At 38.9% G+C, this 25,460-nt stretch overlaps 2 long non-coding RNA genes across 5 annotated transcripts in view; one reads left to right on the forward strand and one right to left on the reverse strand.

Annotated features, from left to right (window-relative positions):
* The window catches only part of LOC141513105 (uncharacterized), a 29,420-nt gene extending 18,297 nt beyond the window's left edge, over positions 1 to 11,123 (forward strand). For 2 of the 3 annotated variants that reach the window (XR_012475709.1, XR_012475711.1), the window contains exons 2-5: positions 424 to 535; positions 2,018 to 2,108; positions 9,009 to 9,051; positions 11,055 to 11,123. This is a non-coding gene — a long non-coding RNA (uncharacterized LOC141513105). The remainder of the gene's footprint in view (positions 1 to 423; positions 536 to 2,017; positions 2,109 to 9,008; positions 9,052 to 11,054) is intronic. The other variant, XR_012475712.1, reaches the window with a different exon arrangement.
* LOC141513104 (uncharacterized) lies at positions 6,508 to 21,090 on the reverse strand. Of its 2 annotated transcripts, XR_012475708.1 has the most exons (4): positions 20,970 to 21,090; positions 12,906 to 12,953; positions 12,600 to 12,804; positions 6,508 to 6,777 (listed from the first exon to the last, which is right to left on the reverse strand). It is a non-coding gene; the product is annotated as an uncharacterized LOC141513104 (long non-coding RNA). The 2 variants fall into 2 exon arrangements; XR_012475707.1 differs by having other exon boundaries at positions 12,600 to 12,953.
* Between the last annotated feature and the right edge of the window lie 4,370 nt (positions 21,091 to 25,460).

Here is a 25,460-nt window from a genome sequence, read left to right on the forward strand (position 1 = left end):
CATGGACCCCAATATAGGTAGCTCATGCTGATATCGGTGGAATAAGGAGGAGGAGGAAAATGAGGTTGAAAAAGTAATGAAATTGAAGAACAGGATATGGTTGAAGGGATGGGTACTGTATATCAAGAGCTAGACAACTGAGTAGTGTGGGGCCTCAATTTTCCTTTTGACCTCAAACATTCCTTCAAATTATTGGGGAGGAAGTAGAGTAGAGAGAGGAGGAATGGGAAAGAAGAGTATGTAGTTCAAAGTGTAAAGAGGACAGACCATGAGGAACATGAAGACAAGGGGCTAAAATCACCAGATGAAAAGGCTAATTGAATCAGGCCACTTATGATGTCCCAGGAATGGGACATTAGGAATTTGTATTATGGGTGGAACTTCCTGACAAAAAGTATGAGAATTTGATACTTCTTTTCACAGAATTATAGATTCAGAGCAAGAAAGACTCATAAATGTCATCTAGAACAAGTTTTACAGATGAAGAAAATCAGGTCCAGAGTACTGAAATGTCTTACTCAGGGTCACATAGCTAGTAAGTATCTGAAGCTGGATTTGAACACAGGTCTTTCTGAATCCAATTCCCCCCACACACACAACTCTGACCACTGTACCCTATTCAATAGGAAACAAAAAAAATTCCCTACATTAGAACTCTGCATCTATTCCTAGGGCAGTATACCTGAAGGGGGAGAGGCAGATGGGAAACTATGAAGAAAAAAAGTTTCAGTTGGTGAAACATTTTGCCTTAAGATGTATATAAGAGTCTTTATCTCTTGAAGTTATCTATGCTGGTTTTGCAAAGTAAGAGCCAATTTGAAAGTGAATTTCATTTAACTGTAATTAATATGTTAATCAGATCATACATAGCTCATTCCTTCAGAATGCATGCAATCACATCCTTCTAAGGTCAAAAAGAAGTCCATGGTGGAATTGGAGAATCCTGACTTTAAAAGAGACCAGATAACATCTTCTTCATCTTTATGTTCTACAGACATGACCAGTCTGAGATTAAGTTAGCTTTTTATGGCTTCCTTAAAATCCTTGCTTCCCCCCTTCCACCTCAGGTGCCAGCCCAAATCTGCTTGCCCCTTCTTCTGTGCTCTCTGGAATATCTGCTCCATAATTAACACACTTTTTTTATCTTAAATCCTTTCCTTTCTTATTCCTTCCATCTTCTGGCACTTACTCAAACCTAGTTCCCCTTCATTGACACCGTATCCTTGGCTATGGTTGTGTATTCATTCCTAAATCCCAACTTATTGGTTTTAGTAGGAGGCTGGAATATTCCTTGTTCCATATTTCTACTTCAAGACTCTTTTTACCACCACCACTCATTAATTATTAATTATTCTTTTAAAGTTCATGCTATCCAAATTTATTACCCAATGCAAGTCTGGTACCAGTTATGTATCCTGACATTCTTCCATAATCACAATGTTTCCAGTCTTATTCTAGCCCTCTTACAAGTGGACAAAAGAATGCTCTCTCTCATCTATCCTAATTTCCTAGTTCTTCAGTCTAGCCACTTCCATAGCCTGTTCCTCTACTACAGATACACAGAGATGATCAGACACTTGATCTTACCATCACCCACCCCATTTCCAAGTCAAATCAAGGAGCATTTTTCAAATGTAGTTCAGGCATTATGTTAAATGTTGGGGATATTAAATATAAGCAAAAAGAAGTTCCTGCCCTCAAATAGCTTGTGTCCTAATGGTGGAAGATAACATATAAAAGAGACCTAAAGGGGGCCAAGGCAGGTATCCAAGATGGGACATGGTGGTAAAGTGTGGAGGATGAAGAATTGTTTATCTAAGTCCTTCCTCAAAACGGAGGTCCCAGGGGGCAGAGAGAGAAGTCAGCTAAAGCCTGGAAGCAAAATCCAGAGAACAAAGCATGGTTGGGTAGGCCCTTCTTTAAGATAAAGGTCTTGGGAGAAATTAACTTTTAGCTAATCATAATCTTTGATCATTCCATTTTTCATTATGCCTATTGACCCTAATCCTGTGCTTAGTCCCCAGCATTCTCTCTCTAATCTCTCCACTATGGAAGTCTTTTCTAGACCATCAACCCTGCACTGGAAGTGGAGACTAGTCCATTTAAAGGTATGTTTTAGCCTAGAAAAGAGAAAACTTAAAGGGAATATCTATCTTTTAAGTATCTGACCTAGGAAGAGGGACTCAGCTTATTCTGCTTAGTCTGAAAAGGGCCCTGAAAAAGTCAAAATTTCAATGTTATGTAAGGGTTTTCCCAAAAAACCCTTTATAACAGAGCTTTTGAAAAACAGAATGAGCTGCCTTGAAAACTAATGGTTTTGTCTCTTAGAGATCTTTGAGTGAAAGCTGGATGACTACTTGTTAGGGATTTAAATGTGTGTGTACACACACACACACACATATACATATAATATATACATATATATAAAATTTTTATTTTGTCTCAATTAATCATAGAATTTTTAACATTAATTTTTCTAAACTTTTGAGTTCCAAATTCTCTCCCTCCTTCTCATTTCCTCTTCCCTGAGACAGTAAGCAATTTAATATAGGTTATACAGATACAATCATGAAAACATATTCCAATATTACTCATGTTTTGAAAGAAAATACAAACCAGGAGGAAAAATGAAAAGAATAAAGTGAAAAAGAGTATGCTTTAGTTTGCATAAAGATTCCATTCTTTCTTTCTCTGGAGGTGGGTATCATTTTTCATCATGAGTCTTTTGAAATTGTCTTGAATCATTGTATAGCTAAGAATAGCTAAGTCATTCCCAATTGATCATTGTACAATATTGCTGTTACTATGTACAATGCTTTGCTGGTTTTGCTCATTTCACTTCAGTTCATATCTTCTTTTTTGATTAGTTAAGTTAGGCTATTTGTGACCCCATTTGGGGCTGGAATAGCTTGCCATTTCTTTTTCCAACTCATTTTACAGATGAGAAGACTGAGGCAAATAGGGTAGTCACACAATTAATAAGTGCCTGAGACCAACTTTGGATTCAGGTATTCTGACTTCAGACTGGTGCTCTATGCACTGCATCATCTAACTACCTTGTGTTGGGGATCTTCTAAGTGGATTCCTGATCAGATTCAGGGTGATCTACAGGCCCATAAAGGTGTTTCCAATTCTGAGATTTTTTTTTTAGGTTTTTCAAGGCAATGGGGTTAAGTGGCTTGCCCAAGGCCACACAGCTAGGTAATTATTAAGTGTCTGAGGCTGGATTTGAACCCAGGTACTCCTGACTCCAGGGCTGGTGCTTTATCCACTGCACCACCTAGCCACCCCTAATTCTGAGATTTTACATTCTATTTTTATAGGCCTCAGGAGGGGCTAAACAAATGGTTCATTGAATGGGGGAACCATCACTCTCATCACTTCAATATGTCTAACCTAAGGCCTCGACACTATGACAGCAGTTGTTAATCATTTGTGTTTGTATATATGTGTGTGTGAGAGAGATGTCATTTTCTAGAGTCAACTTTAAGCCTTCTCCAAAATAATTCCAGGGTAGCCCACACTTAAAAGGGTTTCACATCTAGTGTAATGCACAAACTAGGGACCCAAATCCAGGGGACCCCATCTCCATCTCCATTCACTTCTAGTTCCAAATAGAAGCCATCCAAAAGAGTAGGCTGCAAACATTTTTAGATCAAATAACTCAGCAAGGTACTAGATGCCCAAACAGAATCCTTTCCAAAACAAATTGGATGTGAAAGAGAGACTTGAATTGCGGCAAGAAAGTTATTAATTAGACCTCAGGAAGAGCTTAGGGACAGTTTAAACCTGAAATAGATGACTGGCCACAGTTATGAAGTCTATCCCTGGAGAATTTAAATAATAGATAGACAGTCATCTCTTGTCTAGTCAACTTGCAGGGAAGTAAGGGAGTAAAATCAGACAACCAAATGAACATCTCCTACAGTTCTAGACTCTTTTGATCCTTGAAACATAGGAACTGTGTACTCATGTCTTATTCCAAATTCCAAGTAATAATCATTGTGCTTAATTTCCAAGCCTGTTTTTCTCTTCAATTGAATTTATCAGTATGGCCTCCCAACAGAATAATTATGATAAATGATTAATAGAAGTACACAGAAGGCATTAAGACTATGAGGCCATTCTGTAATCTAGAATACAGCAGCCCAAGGAGATGTAAGTTATTTAGGATGCTTTCACCATTAGACATCGTTAGGGGCTAAGGGCAGATAGATCCAGCTTAGGGGCCAGTTAAAGACAGGGCTTCAGGATGCACTGATGGGGAAACTTTACCCAAGGAAGAAGTCTTACATATGGCCTCTTAAGTTGTCTTTATTTTTCTTTCAGGGTTGACTTGGAGGAGTCCTACATTTGCTTTGGCATTAACCCTAATCCTTTGAAGTGCCCACAGATTAGAGGAAAAAGAAAAATCTATTCATATACTTATACACACACATACATACTTAGTGCTAAGGCATAGTTGACTCTCCAGAAACATGTCCTAATTCAGCAGAATTGAGAAACAGTAACCGCAGACAAGAGGACACAAGGTCAGGAATGCTGGTTGTCATTTTGGGGGGTCAACTATGAGTCTGAAAGGTAGCTACCATCTGCAAGCAAAAGCTGTGATGGCAAACTATGGGAGGGTATAAATGAATATAGTGGGGGTGAGGGGGGGACGGGGAACCATGACTTACTATTTAGTTTATTATCTCTAGCAGGGAACTCAGATATCATGTGTCATCTTTGAATATGACAAAGAATAGTACCTTTAACTTGCTAAATTCCTTTTAAGCTACCTTCTGAAGACTAATTGCATTTATCTTGGCCTATTGGGAACAGCTTGAAATTAATCTCTCTCTCTCTCTCTCTCTCTCTCTCTCTCTCTCTCTCTCTCTCTCTCTCCCCACCTCTCTCATGCATCTCCCTGTCTTTCCCAGGCTCGAACTGCAGCCACTCAGGAGTTGACCTTAATTCTCTTGACCTGGGTCATTTCTCCCTCGGCATCCCTCTCACCTAGGATTCTCACATTGCTGTTGCCAGACAGTACACACACCCACTGTACTACAACTCAAACTCTAGAGTCCAAGTGTTCCACCAGCTTCAGTCACCCTCAGAGCAGGGATTACAGATATTGTACCACCAAAACTGGAGCTTATTTTCACTAAAATGGGTTTTTTTTTCCTCTTGTTTATTCTTTGTGGGAGGGGAGAACTCTGGGACAGGGAGAAGGGTACATGGGAAATAAAAGTAATGGGACAACAAAAAATAATAGAAATTAAAAAATACTTAACCTGTGTTCCCTCATAATCGAGTGTATTTCCTGCTCTTTAAGGAAGACATATGTTCATTGTGACTAATTGAATAAAGGACAAATTAGGATGGTATTAGACCATGACCACTCACTGAGATCCTACACTTCTGCTGAGGGCAGAACCTGGGCTGAAGTTCTGGCTTTTGCTATGTTCCCTTGGGCTGGCCACTCAATTTTATAATATCCTAGCATCATAGATTTAAAATCAGAAAGGGTTTCAAGAGACCATCAGTTCCAACACCCCCATTTTTTAAATGCGGAAATTGAGGACAAAGACAAAGGGATATGCCTAGGTTCACAGAGTTATCCATTGTCCACATGTGAAGAGAGGGGACTATGTGAGTGCTAAGGTGCCTATGCACCTTACATGTTGTTACTCCAGGACTAGAAAGAGATGAAGCAAGTAGTTTCCAAAAAAATGAATATCCCATAAACCAATCTGGCTCAGAGCCATTTCTCCAAATGTGATGATCTTGAAATTCCTTTGGTTCCTGAGGCCCCATCAAGGAATTGATCACTTTGCTGTTATTTTTTAGATTTAACGGTCATATGGTGCTAATGCCTCGACTCTGATTATGTAATGGATTGATAAATGACACGTGTAGCCTGGTTAGACTCATTAGAATTCTGATGAGAAATTCCTTACTAGTCCCCATGCAAGATCAAATCTGATGCCACAGATTATGCTTGTACTGTTTATTCAAATATGAAATGACCCAACATGAGGAATTCTCACTGTGGGACTGATCTATTAGTCTACAAACTTGTACAGAAGTCCTTGGGAGTTTCCATAAAAATTAAATGATTTGCTTAAAATCATAGAGCAAGGTATCAACAAAGGTGGGACTTGAATCATGGTCTTCTGGACTTTAAATTCAATACTTTCTCCATTTGATATACTACTTGTTGTTTAGTCATTTCAGTCAAGTCTGACTCTCTGTGACCCCATTTGGGGTTTTCTTGGCAAAGATAAAGGAATGGTTTGCCATTTTCATCTTCAGTTCATTTTCCAAGAGGAAACTGATGGCAAAACAGGGTAAAGTGATTTTGAGGCCGTATTTGAACTCAGAAAACTGAATCTTCCTGACTTCCTGCCCGGTGGTCTATCCACTATACCACCATGCCACCTCTACTGTTCTATTTAATAGTTGTTGTTGTATTTTAAAAAGGGAAAAAAAATCTCCTTGGTAGTGAACAATATATGTGTGGTAGTAAGTGGTATCAAGCAGAATCAAGGTGTGAATGGAGCAGTTGTCGCTTATTTTTTGTTTTTAGTCACCAAAGAGACCTATAGATAGAAGTCTGCGAACCACTCTTTTAAGATGGATCCTCTAGATGAGCCATCTGAGTGACAGGGCCACATCAGAGTCCACGACATAGAGGAGAAGTCAGAAGATCTAGATTTGAGTCCTTTTCCCACCACTTCTTAGGCATGTGACCTCAATAAGGCAGTTCATCTCTTTAAGCCTCAGTTCATTCATCTGTAAAAGAGAGAAGACAATGACTAAATTTCTATAGGCCATTAAGGACTTTCCTCCAATGTTCACATTACTCCTATAAGGGAAGGGCTACACTTATTACTGTCTCCATTTTTATGGATAAGAAAGAGGTGTCTCCTAAGAGGTTGTTACAGTGCATGGGACCTGGGGACAGTAATATTTGCCTTATCTAGCTAACAGGACTGTGGCCAGTACATGCACAAGTGTTTTGTGATCTAAGCAGCATTCTCTAAATGTTCATTGTTATTAGGACTAGGGGCTACCTGGAGAGTTCTACTGATTCATACTTCTTGGAGGAGAGATTGCTGCTAGTTGGAAGGGGACATTCTCGCTCCTATTTCCTTAGGACTTTGTAATAACCTACAACTATTGCCATCTGGAAACCTTTCCTCATTTCTAACCAAAAGTTCTCATGCTATATAGCACAAGTCCATTTACACTTGTTTTTCCCTGGGAAAGAAGTTGAGCAGCCCCCTGGTATGATCAAATATTGTTCAGCTCCTACCATGTGCCAGACACTCTTTAGTTCTTTGCAAATATTATCTCATTTGGTTCTCACAACCACCTTGGAAAGAAGATGCTATCATCAATCCCTTTTTATTGATGAGGAATATAGGGCAAACAGAGATTAAGTGGCTGGCCCAGGTGCACTCAGCTAGCAAATGTCTGAGGTGGGATTTGAATATGGGTCTTCCTGACTCTCAGTCCAGCACTTCCTTCCCTGAGCCTCCTAGAAGGCATTATATGAAGACTGGTAAAAGGGAACAAACTACAAAAGAAAATGGCAAACCATCCCAGTATCTTTGCCAAGAAAATTCCAGCACAGTAATGGTCCAAGGGGTCATGAAGAATTGGACATGACAGAACGACAAAAAAAAAAAGAGAATAAGCTGTTAGTAAATGTTCCACATTTTGGACTGAAATCTTTATGATACATGATTCCAAAAGAAGAGTGATTATGGAGAAAGTGAATGAACCATTTAAGCATCCCTCCATCTATCCAACAAATATGTATTTAGCATCTATATTACCAGTCATTAGGGAAGGTCCAAAGATGCAAAAAACATTTTTAGTCCTTAGTGTAAAAGATTTAGTTCTAGTTTTTTTGTTTGGTTGTTTTGCAAAGTGATGGGGTTAAATGGCTTGCCCAAGGCCACACACCTAGGTAATTATTAAGTGTCTGAGGTCAGATTTGAACTCAGGTTCTCCTGATTCCAAGGCTGGTGCTTTATCCACTGTGTCACCTAGCCACTCTGAGTGTAAAAGATTTAGTTCCTGATCTCAAAAAAAGGTTATAAGCTTGGAAAGTTCTTTCCAATGAAAATGAAAGTCTTTGAAGAACTTTGAATACTTTTGGGGGGGTCCAGTTCTGTGATTTTTTTCCATCAATGCAAACTGACAATTCATTTATAACCTGGAGTCTCAGAAACTTACCTGGAGCATTGGGAAGCTAAATAATCACAAAACTCACATGTTGGAAATAGGACTTAAACCCAGGTATTGGGACTCCATTCATTTAATCATGCTGCTTCTCAGTGTAAGCGTTATCCCTATTTTTCAGATGCACTAACTTAGACTTGAGCAGTTAAGTGATTTGTCCATGGTCATGCAGGATATAGCAGAAGCCAATTTGAACCAAGAGCTTCATGGTTTCAGATATCTTCTTTCTATTTCATTGTCTATTAATCTTGCTTCGGTAAAGTGAAAACTAAGCAGATATATTCTGATGATATAAATAAACATACCAATACCAAAATACCATGTTAATGTAAATTGTTATTATTCTTACTAGGAGGAACTTGAGGAGCTCATCTGGTAGATAAATAATAATTCATTAATTCTCCCATTGTTTAATGAGGTAATGAGTTTTAAGGCTCATTCAGGGTGGGTGGAATCAGCCTTGCTTTTTTAGTTGCAGCAGAAACCCAAGAATGTCAGCATCCTCAGCCCGCCAACTTTATTGTCCTTATGCCAGCAGAACTGATTCATGCTGAGATCATAAAGCATTTACCTGCTAAAAGCATGTATTAATAACCTATTGTGTAATTAAACAGACCTGTCTAGTTTTGTCTGTACTGAGTGAAATGTGTCAACTCAGCATAACCTAAAATACAGTTTGGTATTTTGTTCCCCCAATGTTCAGGGGTGGATTGGTGATGAAACTGGAAAAGCTCTTTAAGAATGATTAAATCTCACTCTTTGTATTTCCACAGCAAACTTCATCTTGACACAATAACTTCTCTAGAAGATAGACAGGTACACATTTCTACCTTACAAATGGTAGAACTAATTTTAACCTTAGCATCATAACATCATTTTTCTTTCTAAAGAAATAGAATGATGGGGACATAGATTTATTGCTATAAGAGACCTTAAATGTCACCTAGTCCAACCCTCTTATTTTATAGATGAAGTTTAAGTGACTCGTCCAAGGTTATTTAGGAAATAAATGGTAGAGTGGGTGTTGGAACCGAGGTCTCTTCTGTTTCCAAATCCAGGCTTCTCTTTCTGTAGTATATATTGTCCCCTGGCCTAAACTTGTTCTTCAGCTTGTAATCTGTTCAGCTTTCCAGCTGAGATGCTCTAGAAAACAGGGTACCGCCATCTTAAAGGAGTATCCTGGGCAGGAAACCTCTTTAGGAATGATGGCTGTTGCTTCCTCTCTATTTCCATATTTTTCATTTTCAGACCTTAGGTAATTTTGCAATCATGGATTTCAAGCAATAATAACATAGCAAAACTTCAGTTAACCAGAATGCTTTGGAATGGTTGGGGAGGAAGGGGTCCAAGTTGAGCTAAATGAATAACTAGGAATTCTTTTTCAAACCCTGTGTTTGCAAACCCTTCCTCAAGTATGTTAACTTTAGTAAACTACTTTAATAAATAATTATTTATATAATAAATTTATTTAATACATTTAATAAAAATATTTAATAAATAGAATGAATATAATATAAAAGCTTAAATGAATGCCTTAGGGTCAGGGTTATGAAGATCATTGCTCATTGAGCAGTAATGTACCTTTAGTCACTCAGTCATTAAATAATAACAAACATTTAGAGGGGCTGTAGAGTTTTCCTAGTATCTGAAAGAAGGGTAAATATACTTAAGCCCATAGATGAGAAAACAGAGGTCTGGAAAGGGAAGGTGGTTTGCCCAGGGGTTCCTGAGGCTAGTAAGCCTCAGAGGTGGGACTTAGGTTCAGGTTTTCTGATCCAATTTGGGAGCTCTTTCTAGCATAGCACACACTTTACAACGTACTTGGTAGAGAAAGTGAATGGGATAGAGAGAAATAAAGTATCTCTACGCTTTGAGATATTGCAAGAGAGTGAGTGTAATGTACTCTGACCCCAAAGTCCTCTGATGTCTTTGAAGTTGCTTTTTTGAAAAAAAACATCTTCTAAAAGATCTTAGACCATTGAACATAGAATGTCAGAGCTAGAGGGATATTAGGGCTCATCTGATCCAACCCATTCATTTTACAGTTGAAGAAACTGAGTTTTAAAAAGGTTAAGGCCTTGTCTGAGATGACACAGCTGATTAAAGACAGAGACAGATTTGGAGTCAGCCTTTCCAATTGAATGTTTTGTTGTCCAAATTTCTGCATTAGAAGAGAAGTCTTGGGCCCCAATAGAGATCATGGTGACTTTCATCTAGTAATGATAATAAACATATATTTTCTTGAGCATCTGCTGGAAATAAATATTGTTCTGGCCAAGCCTGGCCCTGCCTATACTACTTATGTGGTATTTTAGGGAGAGTCTCAGGTCAAACATTATGCCCCCAAGTATATCTCCCATAGACTTGCCATAGTATCTGAAAAGTCTGCTAGTTAAGATACTGAGTTTATTAAAATGCAGTTGCCTCTGGGAGAGGTTACAGGTTAAGTCATTTTTAGTCATTAGTAAAAAGATTTTCTCAGTTTGAAACTCAACATAATTTGTGTAATATAGAGTAACTCCACTATGGAAATAAGCTATAGGACAGTTGAGTATTGACTGGAGGTGAAGGGAGAGCTGGAAGAAAAAGAATATTGGAAAAATAAATTTAGAACAGAGGATATTTTCAGGGAAGGAAAGACTCAGGGACTAGAGGTATATGAAGAAGGGCACGTTAGCCAATTATCATAGGGTCACTGAGCATGTGGGAACCCTCTATCACAAAGGAAAGAGGGATATGGTAAGGGAGAGAGAGGAGGTCTAGAATGGGGTAGGAGGACAGATTTAACTGATTTCATTGATTTTCTCTTGTCATTTTAGATGGGCACAGCAGAGATAAAGCATGTGACTTCAAAAATATAAAACTGGATACACTTTTCATGGACCTTGGTAGGTTTCAAATTTATTCTACATATTTGGATTGGTTTAAATTCTCTGTCTCTCTGGCATTGGTTTGCACAAAATGTATATGGCTTAGTGTTAGGGTTAAGGTTAGACTTAGAGGAAAAAAAATATGTATCATTCAAAAAGAGACATTGGCACTCCCACAATACCAGGTTCAGAAAACTCAAGTTTTTGTTGTTTTTGTTTTTTTAATTACAACTGCATAGAAATATTGATTAGCAAGCCCAAATTATATCAGAAAGAAAAAATTTATCTTTTCAGCATCTTTATTTCTTTAAGTAATGTTATTTCCCTCCCAGAGCACACCCATACACCTCTAATATTTTTTATCATTCGGTTTTGTCCGATTCTTCGTGATCCTATGAACTAGTTTTCATGGCAAAGATAATGGAGTGATTTGCCATTTTCTTCTCCAGGGGATTAAGGCAAACAGAAGTTAAGGGACGTGTCCAGAGTCACACAGTTATGAAATGTCTAAGGGTGACTTTGAACTCAGTTCTTCCTAATTCTGGGGCCTTTGCTCCATTCAGGCAACCACCTAGCTGCATCCTTTTTAAAATTTTAGCTTGAGTCAATTAAGCATATTTCATTAATCTTAAATTGGTTTATTTCTTCAGGTGGTCAGTAATTCAGCAAATTTACCTTCATTTTCCCATTTATATGTCAACTTAGCTCTACAAATTAACCTGGGGGGGGGTGCTAAGATTGGCATTGAAATTCTTCCCTTTCAGCTCTGAGCTCTTCTTGAACTGCTTTCTTTGCTTCAGAAATTGCTGCCCTCAAGAGAGAGAAAACATTCAATGGGAGTAGATGTACCCTTAGTGCGCTTAGCTAGGAACCCGAGGTCACCAAGTGGGAGTATAATGTCATAGACTGATTCTAGGGGAGCCAGTTATGGCTTTGAAAAAAAAAAACTCCTTTAGCAAATCACTTCAAGCAGGAAGAGAAAAGAAAAAGGCTTTGTGTAGATCTGATTGCTGCTAATTTAGCTGGTGAGGGAGCTGGCAAGGCCTCCGGGGAGCCAGCTATCATTTCACGCCATTCTAAGAGAGAAACGGAGAACTCTGGGGGATGGTCTGACAGAGGGAAGGAAAGGGGATGTGGTGGCGATGAGGGAAAGCTTCTTCTTAGTCAATTCTGCTTCAGACTCATTTTTACTAAGCTTTTCAAGTGGTCTTTAGATTTACATGTAATAATGGAAGCTTTAGGTTTCTCTGGAAAATGCCAAGCACAATGGGACCATGCTCATTCTAGAGCTTGCAGGATCATCTTGCTGGATGTGGATATCTTTGAAGAAGGACAAGTGTTTTACAACTCTAGAGCCTGAAGTGCCTCCTGGGAGTTGAAAATCAGTCTGTGGGAAGGCTGGGAATCCTAGAACTTGTGTTTCTCCTCTCCAATACAAAACTTCCAGAATCAGCTGATGCACTCCTGGAAAGAGCCTTGGAACTGGCGACTTACCTGGGCCAACCACTCTCTGCTTTCAGTATCCCTGACAAGGGGTCATCCAGCCTCCACTCGAGTTGTCCCAGGGAGGGTGAACCTCTGACCTCCCATGGCAACATATCCCACCTCTGTGAAGGCTCTCTTTGTTAGGAAGGTTTTCCTCTATGAAGCAGCAAGCTGCCTATCTGTGACTTCCACGCATTGTTCCCAGGTCTAGCTTCTGGGTCCAAGTAAAACAAGTCAGCTCTCTTTCACATGACTTCAATACTCACCCCTCCTGTTACCACAAACCTTCCCCATATGAGTTCAAGATTATATTACCAAATATCCATGAAATGCAGAAATTAGCAATCTCTTTAGCACTGGGTTCTAGAAACAGAGCAAACATGGGAGTTGGGTTCAGGTCTCATTCAAAACATATTGACTCTTCTCCCCCCCCCAAAAAAGAAATTTAGCTCCTCCTGAATTCCCTTTTTTCTGATAATGGTGTCATCATTTTCTGAGTTCCCCAAGGTCAAAACCTCAAAGGCTTAACTAGCAGCCTCTAAGGTCCATTTCAATTCTATTATCCAATGGTCTTCTGGTATCCATGACTTCTGGCTTAGAAGACTCCTCATGTCATGAAAGAAGGAATGAGGGAATGAAGGAATGAAATTTGTATTAAATGCTTCCAAGCATTGTGAAAAAAGCACTAGTCAAAGAAATACAAAAGCAAGACAGTTCCCCACCATCCCTAAGGCATTCCTCTGCTGTCATCATTTGGCATCTTCCGCTCCTTTGAGTTTTATACAATCCCTATTTTTTATCACTCTGTCCAGATCCTTTATTGCTCTCCTCTACAAGTTATTCCCCTCCTTTCACCAGGATACCAGCCCCTGACTCACCATCTTCCTGTTTGCTCCAATTAACCCCAGGCCTGATCCTGAGCTGTGATATATTGTGTGATAAAAAAGGCTGAATATGGAGACAGGAGATAATTGGGTTTGACTCTCACCTCTAACATTCACTAGCTGCATCATTATGAGTCCCTCCAATCTCTTGCATCTCAGTTTCTCATCTGCCAGAAGGTAAAATTCTTGTAATAACTCCCTCAAAAAGTTGTTTTGAGGATCAAATGAAAGAATGCATAGCACAGAAAGTTATCTTCAAACATTAATGTGCTATATAAACTCCAATTATTATTAGCATTGGTCATTTTAACATTCATATTTTATGCCCTTTGGAACTCCCTGGTCTGAATCTCTTTAATTCTGATAAGAGAATAAAAGAATCACAACCACTTCCAGGCTCTCCACTTCATTCCATTCCACAAAGATTTATCAAGTGTTTACTTTACCCAAGGTACTATGTTAAGCACTGGAAATGCAAATACAAAAACAAAATAATTCTTCAACTCAAGAAGTTCACATAATAGTTTGAGCAAGAGGTGCTTAGGGCCAGACTGTAGTTGTTGAATATGTCCAATGTAGATAATCTTAGTCATCATAGATTTTATATATGAGAGCTAGTAAAACATATTAATCTGCAATTTTCTAAGTCAGTATGTGGTGTCAGAGATCTATTTCTATTTGAGTTTGATATCTCTGCAGTATAGATAATTCTCCAAGACTCTAAATTGCTGGGAATGTCCTGACTTGCATTGGTAGAAGTTGTTTCCTGATCTGATCCTTTATATCAAACCACAAATACATAATGAATGTAAGAATGAATGAAAAAGCATATATTAAGAGCTTTGTAATATGCTAGTTGCCATGGATATGAATAGAAAAGCAAAGATAGTACCTGCTCTCAAAGAGCTCATATTTTAATGAGGAAGATGATTCATATAAGAACTATTAGCTGCAAATCAGACTGAAAGGTTATCTATATTCTTTTTTTGGTAAGGCAATGTGGTGAAGTGACTTGCCCAAGGTCACACAATTAGATAATTATTAAGTGTCTGAGGTTGAATTTGAACTGAGGTCATCCTGACTCCAGGGCCAGTGCTTTATTCACTGTGCCATCTAGCTTCCCCTATAGTCTTTCTTTGTGATTTCTTCAGAATTCAAGAGTGCAATGATTATCTCTCCACAAATGGATGAAAAATTCATATATCTAATTTTAATATGAAATCCAGTTCCAAATTTCCAATCTAAATGTCCCATTAAAATGTTCAAATCAGTATGAGAAAAGCAAAGCTCATGGAGAGACTTGAGTAAAGGATTTGTTGAATTTGAGATGTCTACAGGACATTTAGTCTGAAGTGTCCTAGAGGCTGTTGGCAATGCAAACTTAGAGCTCAGAAGACAGAGTAGGCCTGGATAGATCTTGTGGTCTTCACAGAGATGATCATTGGTCCCAGGGGAATTAAACAATGTCACTGAGAGTATAGAGAAGGACAAGCAAGGGCCCAAGACAGACCTTGAATAGAGTATAGCCACAGTTAGGGAGTGGGACATGGGCAAGCAAACTGCTGAAAGGAAAAGACCACATCTTTTCATCTTTGCAACTCCCACAGCATTCTACATATAGTCAATGCTTAAAATATGTGTTGTAAACAATGTAAGAAGGTGCTGGGAGAGAAGGGAGGAGAGATGGAAAGTCCCTTCTTTGAGATGGGAAATTTCTGACCAGCTGACTTGATGAAAATTTACACATAGAATAATTCCTCTCACAAGTCAGAAGACACAGCCTTAAGATCATTCCAAAGCAATATCAGAGGAGCAAAAGGCAATCTACTTTCTAGTTAAAGATTTCATTCTTGGCCAAAATGAATTTAATCTATTTGAAACCCTAGCACTGAATTTTTTTTCTCCTATTTTTGTTTTGCAGAAGTCTGGATAACAATGCAGGCAAGGTGGCTACTACAGGAATGAAGGATTCTAGGCTGAGATAATCTAGGCTGAGATATGTGTGTGCTAGTCTGTGAAGAGCCTAGGCATCATTTTTCATCATTGCATGTCTACAGTTCCAGAGAGTATGTAAATTGGGGCTTGGTCATCTATTCTCTGACTCTACTGAAGATTAACATTCCTAGGACTGTGTCTTGATTCAATGGTAGACTTAATCCTGCACACTAGTTGAGACATTAACACCTTCCTGCAAAAGAGATATGGCAGAAAGAACATTGTTTATACTCCAAAGAACTGGATTTGAGGTCTAGCTATTCCAATTGCTAATTTTCTGTGATGAGAGCTAATCACCTAATCTCTCAGTCCCAGTTTCATTTTCTATATAATGTTGTTCATCCTTCATTTTTTAAGAGCTCCAATAGCATCACAGATGATCTCTTATGTGTGAATTGTTTTAAGTGAGGAAGAGCTGTGGAAGTCAGTCAACCTCACTCTCTCTTTCAGAGTCATCAAAGTCCAGTAGTAGGACTGGTGTCACAGTGACTGATGATGGCCTGGGATGCAGTGCGTGACCTTGGCATCTTCGATGCCTGACCAGTCTGTAAGCATTCCACAGTACCTGTGTCAGCTTCATGAAAATTGGAACAAATTGCTCTCATCTGCCCATTCTAATGGGAGAAGTCTTCACAATCTTGAAGTAGACATCCCCTAACTCACTGATGAATTTGCAGCCCATTGGTTCCCCTCAACCTGGTTTAGCTATCTGCCAAGATGTTTTGACTAGAGTATGTCCACTGTGCACACTCTAGCTTCTTGGAGCCACAGTGGACACCAAAGGTAGATAAGCAGCACTGTTTAGCCTTTGCACCAAAGGTACGAGCTCCTTGGACACCTCAAGTCCTTGTGTTTACAGCAATCCTTTTTCTGCTAGTCTCCTGCCTTTGACTCCCAACACCCCCCCCCCCAATAATGTGTTTAGAGCCCCTAGAAAGTTTCCTGTGCTCTTCCTTGCTAGCCTTTGTCCTTCCTGGGTTCCACCATTGAACTATTGTTGGTGGATCCTGCAAGATATAAATGGTAACCCTGTAATTAGGTCAACACCTCCATCCTTTCTCCTGGCCAAAACCAACAAGTCACCATTTCAAAGCCCAGTTGAACTATGCCCTTCCTGGCAGTTGTCAAGGTCCTGATTTTGGTGGCTTCCCAGCTTGGGAGGAAGATCTATACTTGAACTCAAACTGCCATAGGAAAAATTTGGATGAGTAAACTAGGAAAAGACTATTAATAGGCCTTCTTGCACACAATCAGCTGCTCTAGACCCAAAGCTATGAGAATGAGTCAGCAAATGGAAAATCTGGTGACAAATCTGAAGATGCAAAAACCAAACTCTCTAGGCCTGATGGAAGTGAAATTTATAAGAATTTGTTACTTAGCAAATCTTAGTTTCAGTTTTATATGACTCATTCGACCCTTGGAGCTCTTCACAGAGGACCAAGCATGTCTTTCAGTTATAACTCTTAAAGCAAAATTTAAAACATAAACCCACTCTTGTCACTGAATAAAAACAATAGCTTGTATTTACAGAGTACTTTATGGTTACAAAATTATGGTATAATTTTAAAACAACCTTGAACACCCAACTTAGCTCTTCCCTCTCATTCTCAGCCATAGCCCACATTTATATAGTCATCAGTTTTGTCTCAGCATCCTTCATGTCTGTTCCTTTGTCTCAGCATTTACACTCTCTTCATCTTTTGCTTGGACTATTGAAATAGGTTAACTATGTGATTCAGTCTTTCCCCGCAATCCCTCTCCTCAAATGTGGCCAAAGTGACATTCCTATAAAACAGATCTATTCTGTGACCTGAGAATGAAGTGAGCAGAACCAGGAAGATGATTTATACAATTACAACCTTGTATAGATAAAAGCCTTTGAAACACATAAGAATTCTGATTAATGCAAGGACCACCCACTATTCTAGAGGAGTAAGGGTGAAGCATTTGTTAGAGCAAAGATAGACTCAGGTTGCAAAATGATAATACAGTTCTGGGTCTAGTCAATTTTGTGGATTTGTTTTTCTTGACTAGGCTTACCTTTTACAAGGGAGGAAGGAGAATGAAAATATATAATGATAAAGCTAACTCCTAAATATCAATGATAGACCACCTCCCTAAGAAAGGAAGGAAGGAAGAAAATAAAAGGAAGGACTTAATCTCATTGCCTCATTCCCTGACCCCCCCAAGGAAATAATGGACATAAAGTAGTTTGAAAACCTTAAAGTCCTATATAAATGCCAATTATCAATCAATAAACATTTATTAATTGCTTACTAGGCACCTTAAAGTGTTAAGCACTGGAAATACAAATGCAAAAAGAGACAGTCCCTGCCTTTCAGGAGTTTACAATCTAATGGAATTACAAAATATACAAAAGAAATATGGGAGGAAGGAAATGGTGGAGAGGCTAAAGAAATTTAAAAATGAATGCAGCTGAGTAGGAGATAAGGAGAGTTTTGAGCTCTCTTTATATTTTCTATTATTATCATTGTTTTAATTTTTATTGCAACTGCTCTATGCCTTTGAATCTATCTTTGAGAGTTTCTATGGCTAAAAATTTCATTAATCTTACAGTTAAATTGGTGATAAGGTTCCCCAAACTTAGACTGGATCTTGGACAACAGATATTGTCTTTCACTAGTGGTAATACAATGAGGCAACTGACACTTTTAGTGGATACCCTCCTTTCTAATGGGCATCTAGATGGCAGGATGGATAGAGCCCTGGACCTGGAGCCAGGAAGACTCATTTTCCTGAGTTCAAATCTGACTTCAGCCATTTAGTAGCTGTGAGACCCTTGGAAAGTCACTCAGTTTGCATCAGTTTCCTCATCTGTAAAATAAGATGGAGAAAGAAAAAGTAATTCTAGTGTCTTTACCAACCCCCCAAAGGGGTCACAGTGAGCCACACACACCTGAAATGACTCAACAGCAACATTCTATTAATACTGCCTATGAAAGTCCCTGTTAGCTTTTTGTTAACTACTATGTCCCATTGTTTACTCCAGTAGACTTGTATAGCACTAAACTTCCATTCAAACCTCAAATTGCTTTCTTGGGAATTGTCTAATAGTGATTACCCCATCTTTCAGCATAAAACATTTGGCAATACTTTACTAAAATACCAAGGATCTCTAATATGAGTTTCCTCAACTCCCCTTTGTTCCCACCTAAAATTTTTGTTTTCACCCAACCATACTCTTCACCCCTTTTCCAAGTGATCTCAGAGACCATCTAGTCCAGTTCCTCCATTTTGCCGATGAAGAAATGGAGGTTTAGAGAAGTTTGAATGACTTGACCAATGACCTTGAACCAATCACTTGACCTCTTGGGAGGCAGTTGCATTGTCTAATAACATCATAATGGGTTGAGCTAGATAACCCCTAAGGTATCTTTTAGTTCTAGAGCTAGAAGTTTATACCCTTTGACCTTACCTCTACACTTGTCATATTTTACATATAAAATATAAACTCCTTGGGGGAAGGGACTGTTTGCTTTTGTCTTGCTTCCTATGGTCAGTGTTGGTCACAAGATAGTTTCTTTTTTTAAAAAATTCATTTGAAATTTAAATACAAAAATAAGAAAAGAAAAAAACATTACTTGGCTTTGTGTTTTCCTGGTTTACCTTCCAGGCCCTAGGACTTCTTCACGTATACAACAGAACAAGAGAGGATTCAATAAAAAGCAATAAATTTCCAATTCAAGGAAACTTATATAGTAAATACTATACACTATGTTCACAGCTGTCTAAGATAGTTTCTTAATGGTTTATTAAATCTGAGTTTCTCTATCTTTTGTTTACTTGCCACCTTGGAGAAATTTATTGAACAAATAGTGAGTGTTAAATAAATATCTGTTGAATGAAAGGATAGGTCTTCAAGAAAGAAGGGAGGAACTTCAGCTAAGTGGGGGCTGTTTTTAAGTATTCTTTATGTTCATGTATACATTTATTCCCCTCCCACTTCACTTAAGGGCTTTGGAAGTCAAATTCCTGAGATAGGAACATGTCAATTATTAGCCTTAGATACTGGTTTGCTTGCTGTTATTTTAAAGATTGTGTAATTCCTTACAATAGTATAAACAGATCCAAATTATCCCCATTTAGGATCTCTCCTTACTTTACCCCAGAACTCCTAATATATACATATATGTGTGTATATATATATATATTCAATAAAAGGGGAACTATAGTGTATTATTTCAAGGAGGCTTTTTAGTTATAGAGAAAAGTTGTTAGACTCAGGGAAAGTTTGGAACTTTCCTATGATCACATACCACAAAACTTAAAGTATCTAGCTTGGATTCCCTATCCGGTCTGTGCTCAGAGCATCACTGACCAGTTTTAATTGAAGGTGGCTTCTAAAGGGGGCTGGATCAAGTATTTTCCATAATCTGAAAACTTCAATTCTAGCATTAAAATTCTAGAGTTTAAGGTTGGCTCATTCAACATGTGGGAATAAATTAAACACTCAGTATTAACAACATATAGAGATGGCAGTGAAGTGGATAGATGATGGCACCTCGAAGGGTTTCTTACTTCTAGTTTTTAAATCAAGACTTAGATGGCCACCTCCATGACTACTGCAGAGGTCAACTTCAGAACCTGTTGCTGAATGATGAGAAATGAGGGCCCTTCCTCTGGTGGGCCAGTCTTTCGGACAGTGCCACAGAAGACTTAGAAACTGGAAGGCTATGAAATGTAGGGTGTTGGTCTTCACAGGGTGTGGAGGGGAGCCCTTAGGGAATCCATTACAAAGGGGGATTTTCCTTCCAGGACAGCTAGGTGGCACAGTGGATAGAGTAGTGGCCCTAGAGTCAGGAGTACCTGAGTTCAAATCCAGCCTGGGACACTTAAATAATTACCTAATTGTGTGGTCTTGGGCAAACCACTTAACCCCATTACCTTGCAAAAACCTAAAAAAAAAAAAAAAAAAAAAGATTTTTCTTCCTAAAAGGAGTCTTTCGAGTCCTTCCATTTGACAAAAGGATGGAATTGTTAATCAGGCCCACCTATGAATCAACACTATTTAAATAGTGGCTAGGTCCTAGGTGCTGCCAGGGAACAGGAGATATCTCAGTTAATCTAATTATGAGTAGACAATCTAAAAGGTAATATTTTTCTCCATCCTTAGGGAACCCTCCATGGGAGGAAATTTATCGGAGCCAGTTGTCTCAGAGAATACTGGACAGGAGGATGGGTGCCCTTAACCTTGGCTTTTTTTTGAAACTTCCAAGTGCTTTCTTGGGTCTAGGATTGGTGTCCTGTATTTAAATTCTCCAAGCTAACACCTAAGGAAATCACATATACATAGAAAAGGCTTTCAAGTTCCATTTCTATTCCCAGACAGCAAGGAGCTAGGGTATAAACCATTTTAAACTCTCAGATGAAAGGGGGCTCTTCCTGAAAGGGGATGGATTGAGTAATCCCATTGAGCTCCCTGGGATGGGAACCTGCCTCTCCCACTCCACCCCCCGCCCTCCAGTCTACTTGTGCTTACCATTGTGATTAAAGGCTTCCTGTTGAAAGAACGGTCCCATCCTGGGCCAAAACAACACTTAGAGCTGGCCCTTGTCCATCTGATCCAAGTCTGTTTGCAGCCAGGGGTGGGGTGCATTCAAGCCAGGACTAACCCATTTGGGTTTAAAACAAGGCTGAAATTCTTAGGTAACAAACAAACAAGCAGACAAACCCTAGAAACCTTTTGGTTGCTATCCTTTTTCCCTCACAACTCATTTTTCCCCTCTTTCCATCCAAATCTTATCAGACCTTAGAAATCAAGTCATAATGTAGTGGTTAATGAGAATGCTTTGTTTCACATTAGAAATAATAATAATAATAATAATAATAATAATAATCTAAAAGAGCTTGCATTTATATAGCATATATAGGTTTGCAAAGAGCTTTACAAACATTCATTCTCCTTGCTCCTCTTTTCCAAATAAGGGGGAAGATGAAATAAAAATTTCTAATATTATAACCTCTGCTAGATCCCTTAGTTCTAATAACATCAGTTCCATTTTGTTTTTGTATTTTTAAATTAAACTTTTAAAAATTAACTCATTCATTTTTACTTATTTTTAAAATAAAAACATAAAAAAAGTTTTTAAAAAGTGAACATAGTATGCTTTGGTCTACATTCAGATTCCATAGTTTTTTCTCTGGATGTGAATGGAATTTTCCATCAGAAGGCTTTTAGAATTGTCCTTGATTGCTGAACTGCTGAGAGGAGCCAAAGCCATCATGGTTGATCATTGTATAATATTTCTGTTTCTATGTACAATGTTCCACTGGTTCTGCTTATTTCACTCAGCATCTAGGCTTTTCTGAAGTCCTCCTGCTCATGATTTCTTACAGAACAATAATACTACAACACACACATAGATATAGATATAATTTACACACACACACACACACACTCACACATATATGAATACTATATTCATGTTTGGCCATTCTCCAATTGATGGGCATTCCCTCAATTTCCAGTTCTTTGCCACTACAAAAAGAGCTGCTATAAATATATTTGTATAACTCATATTCATTTTCTCTCCTTCCTACCTGGTTCATCTTACCTACCTACCTCCATTAGGAGAGGAGAGAAAGAAAAAAAATTACAAAAATGTACAGTTCTTCAAAACAAATTATGCATTGGCCAGATCCAAAACCACATTCCTCATTCCATCAGCTCCAAATACAAATAAGATTGTGGGATGTAGCATCAGACATGAATTCAGAAGACAACAAAACTCCTGGTTCTGCTCCTTACTAACTGTGCAACTATAGGCAGCTAGATGACACAATGGATACAGCACCAGCCCTGGAGTCTGCAGGACCTGAGTTCAAATGTGATCTCAGACTTGTGACATTTACTAGCTGGGTGACTTTGGGCAAGTCACTTAACACCACATGCCTCAAATCCACAACCACCTTCAGTCATCTTGATTCATATATGGCCACTGGACCCAGATGGCTCCAGAGGAGAAAGTGAGGCTGGTGACTTAACACAGCCACCCCCCCCCCCAAAAAAAACAACTTCAAATCGAGTTTACTTGCCTGTAATGGCATTACCTCCCTGACCTGGTCTTTTTTGAGAATGAAAGGCATATCATCATCATCATCATCATCATCATCTATGGGCAGGTTTATTTAATCATTTGGAAACTTCTCTTTGTTCATTTGTAAAATGAGAATAATGATGCCCTGGAGTCATGAAGACCTGAGTTCAAATCCAATCCCAAACACTTTTGAACTGTGTGTCTTTGGGTAAATCACTTTATCAGTTTCCTCAGTTGTAAAATGTATATTGTAATAATATAGGTTGTTATGAGGATTAAATGATATATTATTCGTAAAATGCATTGCAAATTTTAATGTTCTATATATTTATTATTGTTAAGTTATCATTATAAATAATGATGATAATAACATGTTATGGAAATATGAGCAAATATTAATAAATGGGAATAGCCATGATGGGGAGAAGTATAGGAGTAAGGGAGAAAGTGGTAAAAAGCCCAAGAGAAAGGAGTGCATGCCCAAGTGCTTGTTGTTCTTTTTTAAGGAGGGGAAGGAACATTGAACACTTGACAAATTCTCTCAAGTAGACAGTAGGGTACCATTTCAACCAAAGCATAGCCACAAAACTCAGTAATCCTGGGTTCTGCTCAGGGATGTGCTGGAGCCAGCTCATATCATCTCTCCCACAAGCCAACTTTTAAATTGTCAGTGTGAGCATTTTATACCTTAGAAACTAGCAAATGCTACACATCAGGGCTTGATTTATTATTTTGTTGATTGTCTACATTTAAGAAAGAGAGGGAGAAAAATATTTATAATGAAGATTAAACTTGGAATGTGTGTTAGGTATAATTTTTTTTTCCCTAGAGAGTTGGTTGTTAAATATTGACCAATATATCCCTGGTTCTAGTCCAACTCCTGTCACTATCAAATGTGATCCTGGGCAAGTCACTTAACCTCTATGGATCCTTGTTTCCTCCTCTGAAGAATGAGTGGATTAAATGGTCTGTAAGGTCCCTTAACAGTAGCATGTCACAGAAGTATGTCTTCAAAGAGCTTTCATGTTCGGTTACTCTTCTTCACCTTCTATGAAGTGGGCTTCTTCCCATGCTGATCTATATTTTAACAGAATCTGAGCCTTGGAACTAAAAGAATTCCCATTTGATGAGGGTCACCCCCATTCAAGCAGTGACCTTAGTCAGAGGCTGGCATCAATGCCAGCACAAACTTGCTCCAGTCAGGGTCAGCCTGCTAGCCAGCAGAGTGGACCTATAGCTACACATCCTTCCTCAGTTCACACAAGGGCCATCCTAACAATACTTGCTCAGAGTATCTTGACTGGGGAACAATATCAGTGTGTACTAAGACAGATCTTTAGGATCATTACTCACACAACCTTACTCATCTGAGGAGTTGAAAGGAAAATTAATAGTGGGAATTAATAGCTAGATTGTCTTTTCTTTGTATTTGTATTTGCACTCCCAGGGCTTATCAAAGTTCTGGTCTATGGTAAAATCTTACTCCATGTTTTTTGACTTGACTTGGAAAGGGTTGGGGTGGTGGAAACCTCCGTTTGAATGTCATTTATCCAAATTACTCTTTAGTCCAGATGCTAAGACATCAGACTTTGTTATCTCCGTGGTTAGAAAACCAGTTCATAGACTGGAAACCCATGAGAGAGATTCACCTTCCTACAGAAAGGCTGGTCCACATCCATGGACTGTATTCCTAATCACACGCTGAGCTTCTCAGCCCATGTCTATGTTGAATTGTTAAACTGGATGGAAAGGAATTGAATTGCTGTTGAACTTGAGTCCCATTTGAAAGGGGAAAGTTCTTATGGCCCCTTACACCTCTAAATCTGTACTCTCATGATTCAAGGTGGGAACCAGGTCCAGAGTGTAGATGGCTTGATTCCATACATCCTCCTCCCAGCCCCGGCACTCAGAGAACCTGCCCCATGATTAAGTCCAGAATGTCCTCTTCATCTCTAAAGGCCTGTGTGCTTTATGTTTCATTTTCCTACATAGAACAGAGTGGCCTGTGTCATCACCACGCAGACTATCTTCTTGTTTTTATTAAGGTTAACTTTTGTCAGAACAACCTGTGGTATCCAGACAAGTCTAGGGATTTCTGGGGCAGCCCCACACACCAGGTGCTCACACCTGAATGTACAGATAAACATGCTCACAGGCATGTGAGAAAGCAGCATGGAAAGAGGGGGTAGCCAGTGACAAAAGTCCAACATCCTTCTACCCTTCCTCCACTCCTAGGAATCTCTTTTCAGTGATTTGGGAGAGGAAATTGTAGAATCATGAACCACAAGTACTGTCCTGTACCAGTGCCTGGCCTAGCTGGAAATTAGCCTGGTGTTTTTGGAAATAACCACACCCTGTGCTCTATCAGCCAAGAAAATTTTGCTCTTGGCCCATTTGTGATGTCAAAGTCAAAAGTAAGATAGCCTGTGGGGCCCCTGAAGGGCTAGTGAAGTCTATCATGATCCCAATAACCTGACTTTTCCATTAGGAGAAGGATGTAGTGTGATCTTGGCCCCTAGACCAGGCCTGGTGGCTTGGCCCTGGGATGAGGATTCCCCAATACTCTCCTGGAGGAGACCACTATATATCATCCCACAAAGCAGCAAAGAAATGCCCTTATTGAGGAATCTAGACCAAACAGCCTTATGAATTGTTGAGAATAAAATATGAAAGGCCCTGGTGATTCTAACAGATTATTAAGAGCAATACCTGGGGAAACAGCTTCAGAGAGAACTCTGATGACCCTAGATTCTTGATGATGAATCTGAGTGGGACCTCAGAACACTCATGGACTTATCCAGAGGATATTGTGTTGAACAGCAGTGAAAAACAAGCAGACTTTGAACAAAACATTTCTTGCTTCCAAATTACCATAGACTGACTCCATCCCAAATCCCCAAAGTAGGCAAACTATAAGTTCTCCTCTTCAACCT

The sequence above is a fragment of the Macrotis lagotis genome, chromosome 2 (assembly GCF_037893015.1).
Source record: "Macrotis lagotis isolate mMagLag1 chromosome 2, bilby.v1.9.chrom.fasta, whole genome shotgun sequence".
Classification (NCBI taxonomy): domain Eukaryota; kingdom Metazoa; phylum Chordata; class Mammalia; order Peramelemorphia; family Peramelidae; genus Macrotis; species Macrotis lagotis.